The sequence below is a fragment of the Octodon degus genome, unplaced genomic scaffold (assembly GCF_000260255.1).
Source record: "Octodon degus isolate 3935 unplaced genomic scaffold, OctDeg1.0 scaffold00008, whole genome shotgun sequence".
Classification (NCBI taxonomy): Eukaryota; Metazoa; Chordata; class Mammalia; order Rodentia; family Octodontidae; genus Octodon; species Octodon degus.
The window spans coordinates 49,890-58,974 of NW_004524584.1; the positions used below are offsets into that span (position 1 = coordinate 49,890).

General features: G+C 42.6%; 1 pseudogene; it reads left to right on the forward strand.

Moving 5' to 3' along the window:
- Window positions 1–4,328: 4,328 nt before the first annotated feature.
- LOC101585108 lies at window positions 4,329–5,963 on the forward strand (annotated as a pseudogene).
- The last annotated feature ends 3,122 nt before the right edge of the window (window positions 5,964–9,085 follow it).

A 9,085-nucleotide genomic window follows, 5' to 3' on the forward strand; every position in this document is an offset into this window, starting at 1 on the left:
ACACATGAGGACCCTACAAAATGTTGCGAGTTGGGCAGGTTGCCTTTGGGAAGTGCTCTTTGAAGTGCCATCGCAACAGTGCCCAGGTTCATGTAAATGTGCCTGGGAGATAATGTCTTTAACAATTTACTGATGCCTTGAAGCTGGGGGGAGATAAGGGCTCTTGTCTTGTACTCAGGCGGCCAATGGGGAAGCACACGCTGTGGAGCTCAGCCACACCGACGCACCTGGAGCCCGAGAATGCTTGCTAAGGTCTTGTCCTGGGAACTGGCGCAGGAGAGGAAACTCCCTTCTGTGTGCAAACCAACAGGCTGATACACTGTCCACAGAGCTGTTCATTTCTGTGGCGGCGGCTCAGTGGCAACCACCAAATCATGAATTTTTTTCTTTTAAATCTTTTTTATTTATTCGGTGTAGGTTTCGCTGCGCAGCTCAGATTTGTAGCGATACTCTTGTCTCAGCCTCCCTAGCTCCAGGATTATAGGTATGCACCACCACCCTGGTTTTGGGGCCAGCGCAACATGCATTACCAAGGATCGAATGTGTGTCTTCGTGCTTGCCAGACAGGTGCTTAGACCGCTGAGCTATCTTCCCAGCCTCATGAGGAGTTTTTTTAAACTCATGGAATGCAATGCTCAGTTCTTTTGAACTGTGGCTGACCATAGGCAGCTGGACATGTAGAAGGAGAGCTGATGGACAGTGGAGGACCACTCTAATTCTTTGTTGCTTTTTTTTTTAACAGGGTCTCCCATCTTTTTCTTTTTTCTTTTTTTTTTTTTTTTTTTTTGGTGGAACCAGGGTTTTGAACTCAGGTCCTTGTGCTTGCCAGGCAAGTGCTTATTCTACCGAGCCATTTCCCTGGCCCTAATAGGGTCTACTTATGTAGTTCTTAGTGGTCTTGAATTCATGGTAATCCGATGCCTCAGCCTCTGGAGTACTGGAATTATAGGCATGTGCCCTCATGCCCAGCTTTCTAACTCTTTTATTAAGACTGATTTATACTCCATCACACACACACACACACACCCACCCACCCATATATGGTATGATATAAAAATATAGTGAATGCTTGAATTTTTAAAGTTATTACAGTAAAAGACACTTTAATCTCCCTCAACATATTCACTTGGGACACATAGATGCTGTCATTCTTGCTGTCTTTCTGACTAGAGGTCTTCTTTCTTTCATGTGTTTTTTAGTTGTGTTGTGGCGGCCTCCATATCCCAATCAATACAAAACATGTATCCTGTCGTGGTCATTTTGACTTGGGTAAACTGCATGACACCATATCCAGTGACTAAGGGAGATGAGGACATGACTTAGTAGGTTTCCACGCTCACCTTTGCCCTGGGTGACATTTGGCAGGAGTACTCCCTAGATTTCTCATCATTCACTTCTTAAGACCCTTAGTGAAAAGCCTTCCAGAACTGCTTCAGAAAGTGGTGAGAATGAATGGATGTGTGTGTTTGACATGAGTGGGAGTATTTTGAGGGGGATAATAACCCGAAACCAGGGATTGAACACAGGCCCTTCACTGTATATTTTGATCTCTCTCTGTGTATATATAATTTTGGTTATCCATTATCCTTTGATTTTTTTATTTTTGCGGAACTGGGAGTTGAACTCAGGCCCCTGTGCTTGCCAAGGAAGCGCTTATTCTACTGAGCCATCTCCCTGGCCCCTATCCTTTGATTTTTTTATTGTAACAAAAACACTTAACATGAGACCTATCTTCTAACCTAAATTTTATATATGCAATAGAGTAGTACCATTAACCATAGATAACGTGTTGTCCAACATACATCGAGAAATTATGCATCTTGCATCACTGTAACTTTGTACCTGTTAAATAGGTGCTCTAAACTCCCCCTCCCCCAAGCCTATAGCAGTTACCACTCTACTCTTCCTATGAGTTTGTGTAGATACCCATGTCAGTGGCATAATGGCAGTATTTGTCCTGTGACTGGCTTATGTCGTGTTACATGTCTTTAAGCTTCATCCATGGTGTTGCATATGATGGCATTTCTTTCTTTTATAAGGCTGAATGCTATTCTGTTCTGCCACATTTTCTTTAGCTTTTCATCCTTGAGTAGACATGCAAGTTGTTTTATATTTTGACTAACAAGAGCAAGTCCTGCAATGCACACATTAAGTGCAGTAACCACTTTTATGACTTCACATGTATGTATGAATCAATGTATGTACTATTCTTTTGATTAACATATAGTGATTATACATTTTAATAAGAACACAGTGCAATAGGTCAACACACCCGTACTAGGTACATTGATCAGATCAGAGTAATTAGCATTTCCCCTTCTTTATCTTGGGAGTCTTCAAAGTCCTCAATTCTAGCTCTTCATAAGATATATGCAGGGTTGTTCTGAGTTGCAGGCATCCTTGTGTGCTTTGCTGCACCAGGACTCATTCTATCCTTTCGTGTCCCACATCAGCCTTTCTTTACCCACCCTCCCCTCTCCCCTGTGTGCACTTTCCTATTTCCATGACTGTTCAGGTTGGCTATTTTGGGGCTTTTACATGTGAGAGAACATTCAATATTTCTATTTTTATGTCTGGCTGATTTCACTTACCATCATTTCCTACAGTTCCATTCATAATGGGTAAATAATAGGATTTCATTCTTTTTATGACTGGATAATATCCCACTGTAATCTATGCCACCTTTTCTTTATCCATGTATCATTGATGGGCATACAAAGTGATCCTATATCTTGGCTATTGCACCTAGTATCACAATAAACATGGCTGTGCAGGTATCTTTTTGAATGCTATCTCATTTCCTTAGACACTGTTATGATTTGTGTCAGAATGTCCACCCAAATGGCATTCCTCATGTGAACATGAGGAATGGGATTTTGGGAGGTGGCTGAAACTAGAGTTTGTGATTCATTGTCTATTGCTGGGATTAGTGATGTGAGTGTTACACCCACCCAAGGGTAGGCTAGCCAGCCTGCATACAATAAAAGGGAGGAAAAGTGGCTGCTTCTGTCTCTTGTTCTTGTGGCTTTTATTATCTGCCACCAGGAATAGCTGCCCTCCCCTGTGGCCACCCAACCTTGGGTTAGCTGAGTAGACTGAAACCTCCACAAGTTGTGAGTTAAGTAAACCTATCCTTTAACTTTGGGTGGGTGTCAGGCATTTTTTCTCAGCAATAAGAAAAAAGTAACTAAGATATAGATATATTTATGCTAAAGTGGAAGAAATAGATTATATAATAGATCTATAATTATTATACTAATTTTAGTCCTATGAATAGTATAAAAGTGTTCCTCTTTCTCCATATATTCACTAGCATTTGTTATTTTTTGTTTGCTTAGTAATAGTCATTCTAACCAGGACAAGATAATATCTCATTATAGTTTTGACTTGCATTTTCCTGATGTCTAGTGATATTGAATATTTTTCATCCAAATTTTGGGTCACTATGTCTTCTTTTGAGAAATACCTATTCAGATCATTTGCTGATTTTAATATTGGGTTTGTTGTTGGTGTGGTTCTTTTTTTAGTTTGCTCATTTAGTCTGAATATTAATTATCTGTTAGATGAATAGATAGCAATTATTATCTTATGTAGATCACATTCGGTTGACTTTTTCCTTTGATGTGCAGAAACGTTTTAGTTTGGTGCAATCCACTTGGCCTTTGTTCTTGTTTCTATGCTTTAGAGGTATTATGCACAAAAGCAGTTGTTCATTCCAGTGTCTATCACATGATCCATGAGGGCACAGCACTGACAGTTTCTTGCTGGTGAGGATATTGTTGAGGCTCCTGTTGGTGCCTTGGGAAAGGCTAGGAAGCTGAAGGGCACTGAAGCTGAAGCACCCTTAGCTTCATGGAGAATTCACCTTCATCCCTCACCACAGAGAGCTCATGGTGAGTGAGGCTGGAGGAGAGGCTGCTGGACAGGCAATAACACGGTGAGACAATCAAGCCTGTGAGAGGGAAGGTGGAGGGGCAGGTTCTCGGTCAACTTGGAGGGCAGGAAAAGCACCTTTGGAAAGTGGTACATAGACCCTAAGCTGTGTAACAACTAGAGCTGAAGCAGATGAACCAGAAGAGAAAGGTGTTCCAGGTACATGCACAGAGATAAAACGGCTGGGTGCACAAGGAGTTCTGTGTAGCTGGAGCTCATGTACTGAGAGGAGTAGAGAAAACAAACGCAATATAAAAGTTGAGACAGAACCACAATAGTGGCCAGTCTGGCTAGAAGGTGTGGTGGTGCCAGCACAGGGATAGGTGCAGAGGGCAGCAGTAGTGGTGGTGGCCACTGGTCAGTGCTGGTTACAGCAAACATCATTGAAGGTGTAGCAAAGGGAGCCAGGTGGTAGAACAGACTTAGCTAACAGAAGCCTGTCTAGCTGTCTAGAGATGTCTGAGGGAGAAGAGGGAAGGGAGACATCTTTGAACATTGAAGTGGATGCCTAGGAACCGATTTTGAGTTTCACTAGGGATGAAGGTGGCCCCAACCACACCAGCACAGAAGTTGTGGCACTGATTTGGAGAGCGCAGGTGAAGAAAAGTACCCTGACAGAGGGCTCTGGGCATTACTCTATCTGTGATGAGAGCTGAGTTCGTGAGCGCTAGGAGGAGGAAGAAGAACATCCTCAATGGTGTGGACTGCATAAGCGGGCCAGCCATGACCAGGACTCATCAGATGGTGAGCGAACCCTGTGGATAGGGTGTTCTTGGAGACAACAGCCTGGGGTGATCTCACCGGCAAGCCTTTCCCACCCTCTGGGAGCAGGCACTGCACTCCAGTGCTCACTTTGTCTATGAGGCCTGTGCAGCACAAGTCAATAGGTAGAATTTCTGTTACAGCATGAGTTTCATGGCCATGGCAACTGCATCCACATCCTGCAGCTTAACTGGCAAGACACCTGGCTGGCCAGTAGCAGTAATGACCTGAAGTGGTGTGGGATTAGGTGTGCCAGTAACCAGTGCGTGACTTCGAGAGTGGTCGGGGGTAATGTCTTCCAGGCCAAGTTCCTTATTAACAATGGAGATCCCATGGTGGCCATGTGTGCCTGGGATGGACAGATTTAGATAGCAGGACTGTCTGGACACAGTGCTCCAAAAATAAAATATAAGGTATGTGGCAAAGCATAGAGGTGCAACCCACAAGTTGGTCCTGGAACCAAACTCTCCATGTATGATCCTATCTGTGGGCTAAGTCGCAGTTGTCTTCACCATTTACGTGAGATAAGATTGGCCAGCTTTGAAACTGGTGGTGGCCAAAGAAAAAGAGATGAAAGTGGGACTCTATACAGTCTATGTGAATCCACAAACACACATCAGTTTTCGGGAGGTAGATGAGGTCTGTGTGTAAGATTTTATGATCAGTGGAAAATTGGTGAGAATGGGAACAATACAGTAGTCAATAATTTTGTCCTCATTACCTGGCGAACAATAATATGTCCAAAGCACACATCATCTGACTTGCGTACAGTCAGGGCAGCACAGAGCTCTTGGCATTACAATCATGAAGTCATTTCCCTCTCCAGTCCCTCTCAAGATGATGGGGCCAATGTGTTAAGAGGTACAAGGACCTCAGGAATAATGCCACGGTGAAAGATGTCCATTTCTGTGTCCCCAAGAGTGAGTTTGTGGAAAGCAGTAGTGGCTGTGAGCACATCTTCCTCTGGGAGAAAACATCCTGCTGGATCATTCAGTTCATGGGGGCAGGCAAGGGAGGTTTGGTAAACTGTCTCAGGCCCCAGCCTCACCTGCCTGTGCTGGCAACTGGTGGCCTGACCCCTGCTGTGAAGATCTAGGCATCCACAGCTGACAATTCCTCTGAGCTGACAAGGTTAAGGGTGTTATGAGAATAAGTGCGAATGTGAGGAAGGTGGCTGGCACCACGCTGACCTGTTCTGTAGCCACCTGTTCTGGTTCCATGGCACCACTGGAGACATCTTGGGCTTCCATCCCAGAGAAGGGCTCTGATGACTCTCCCAGATCCTCAGACACTGCAGGTAAGGAGGAGGGCCTGGGCTAGCCCAGTGCTTCAGTTCCCTTCACCTCACACTTAGGAGGAGCAGGCTAGGCTCCCAAATTGATCCTGTCTGGGCTGCTTTTTCTTGTTTCAGACCCTTGGATTAAACAGAAATGTGCATTGGGCCTTTAGTTTAGATAAAAAAGGCATCTTTGGAGGACAGACCTGGGAGAAATGAACCCACAGAGAGCACCAGGATGGGGAGTTGAGCCCTAAAACAAGGCTCCTTTTTATAATCTCCCTTGTTTCTTTTGTGGGGACTGTGGAGGGCTAGCCAGTTGCTCAGGATCAAGGACCAGAGTGGAGGGAAACAGCACCTGTTTTTGGATTTCATTTTTGATATTTTTTGTTTTAAAAATGTCTAAGACAGTTTCATTGGTTCCCATCATACATCAGCAACCCCACCCCAGGGCCCTATTATTCTGAGAAGTCTTAGAACCCCTGACCTTTGCACACTTTCTGCTCCTTTCAGACTCTGTTCCAGTCCTAGTGTTTTGCACTTGACTACTTATCTTTCGTTCTCTTTTCATCATCCCATCAGCTCCTAAGTAGGGCTGGTGAGGGAGGTGAAGGAGGTGGAGGGAACGACAGGGTAGAGGAAGAATAGAAAGTTTGTCTCCTCTTGAGTTATGTTTTAAAAAAGTGTTTGGGGGTAGTAATCTCCCTGTCACTGTCACTGTTAGAGGCCTAATCTTATATTGATAAATATATTAAAAAAGAAAGTCAAACTTGGATGTAGAAGTTAAAATTATTGCCAAAGTTTAGATACTGTATATATTCTCTATGAATACATCACTTTTCTTTGTTTAGTTTTGTTAGAGATGGGTATTTCATTGCCATTTAAATCTTGTAGGTACATGAATTCAGTAAAATAATCCAATATACTCCAGTAGTCCATAATAGTAATGGGTTATCCATAGGACTGGAAATGTCAGACGTTGTTGATTTTTTACAGTTCAGCATATTAATATGGCTTTACTTTTTATATTTTTCAGTTGAATGGTTAAGACCAAGATAAAGCAAGACCTCTATAAAAAGAAATGTAACTTTTGTATCTGACAAGGTCAATCAAGACCCTTCAGGATTTAGCCTGAAACCCTGTACTGCAGTTTGTAGGTCCTTTGTCAGTTTCAGCCATGTAGATGAGTCATGGTCATTGCTTGACCAATTTGGTCCCTGTGAAAGCCTGAATGTTTTCTCTCCATGTGACTCTCCTTAGGCACACTCTACATCACTGATCAGTTTCTTCTTAGGCTCCATAATTTCCTTGATCAGAAAATTTGGGACACCACTGAGTTACAGGATGTTACAGTACAGGTTCTCCTATGTCCTGATTCTTCACTGATGTTGAAAGGCTAGGGCCAAAATGTTGGCTGTCCTTTCAGCCCTTCTTTTTCTCTAATTATTTGGTCTTTAATCTTAAATTGTTAACCCTCCAGAAGTGAAGTTTTAATGATATTATTACTCTATAACATATTCAGACAGATAGTGAGGTTAAACTCTCTATGAATGCAATAAAACGACTTAAAGGAGGAACAGAGGTCATGCTGGGGTCATCTTTCCCTTTGCAAATGACTTGTATAGTGTGGGACTTTGAGGTGTTAGGAGGCTCAAGAAGGGAAGTATCTCATGTCTACCTTCCCTGTGTTCCTGGTGAAACTGAGGAAAACAAGAAATTTAACTCTTAGGTGCCCTGCCTCTCCTTAGGTCTCGTGGGGAGCTAAAACCGCGTCTCTATAACCAGGGGCTGGCCTGTCCATAAAGCACTCCAGGAATGATACTGATTTGGTGGACTCTTTCCTGGTACTCTATGATAGAAGAGTGCTATGATAGGAGCCATACATCTTTTGTTTTTTTTTTTAAGAGGAAGCGTTGCATTCTCTTAATGAATAGAATGATTTGTTCTAATGGTGCTTGTAAATAGGATCACAAGTCTGCATCTTGTACAGCAATTAACCACTAAGAAGAATATATGCAGTGTATTATTTGTTGAAACTACAAGTTTCAACAACTGTACAAGTATTATTTGATTTGAAACTGTATGCTATCTATCAATAAAACTTTGAAAAAAACTAAAAAAATAAAGAGGAAGGGTTTATTACAGCTAATACTCTATAGATGTTTCAATCCATAGTTGGCTGATTTCAAGTCAAGGCAACAAGAACAGCAGTCTTCTTTTCCGTTTTAATTCCATTGAGCTACAAGCCCATTGGTTGGTTCCACTTATACCCAGGGTGGGCCTTCTATTATCCACATACAGACTTATGCTACACATCCTTAATCCTAGTATCACACTCCCATGATCGCTTCACCTCTGAATAGTCATACCTGTGAGTCCATGGGGCTTTGGGAGGATAGCTAAATACAAGCCAAAGGAACCTTCAACCCTTCAGTCACTTGAGAAGAGCCACACATCCTTGACCTTTAGCTGCTTGACTATTTTTAAGCCATCCAGTTCTACCCACTAGCGCTCTTTCTAATGAAAGACTGAAAGGAAAATATTTCTGGGCTTGGTTTTAAGCTTGTCAGTCTCTTGATATTTTGGGATTGAGAACACGTCAATGATTGAAGAGTTGGTTATGGTGGTTGGGGCTTGAGCAGGAATTTCCATTACTGGTCAATGATTTTGAGAGTTCAGTTGAATTCTTGCTCTTATATGCTTTTGATGCTGTTTCATTGCCTTTAACTTTCACAGTATTCAATCAGGAATCCTGCATGTTGGGAAAATTAGAATCTACTAACTCATCCCAAGAAGGAGGAAGGGAAAGAGTAAGAAGATGGTGTTCTCAGAAACTCCTTCCTCCTGCTTCTTCTCCTAGTAGCTTTCAAACTAGAAGTTAGTTATAGTCTGTCCAGAAGTGTAATAATTGAATGATCTGCACTGCTATGGTTAGAGGATGATGAAGTGAGCTAAAAACCATGTGCTCTGGAATCTGATGTATTTTCTCAGTAAAATTTCCCCCACTCGACAGGAAATAAACCTACACATTCACACACACACACACACTGGCCTGAGTGCTACACTAGAAGAGTTGTATCCTACGGACTGGAGAGGGTTGAGAAATGCAGATGC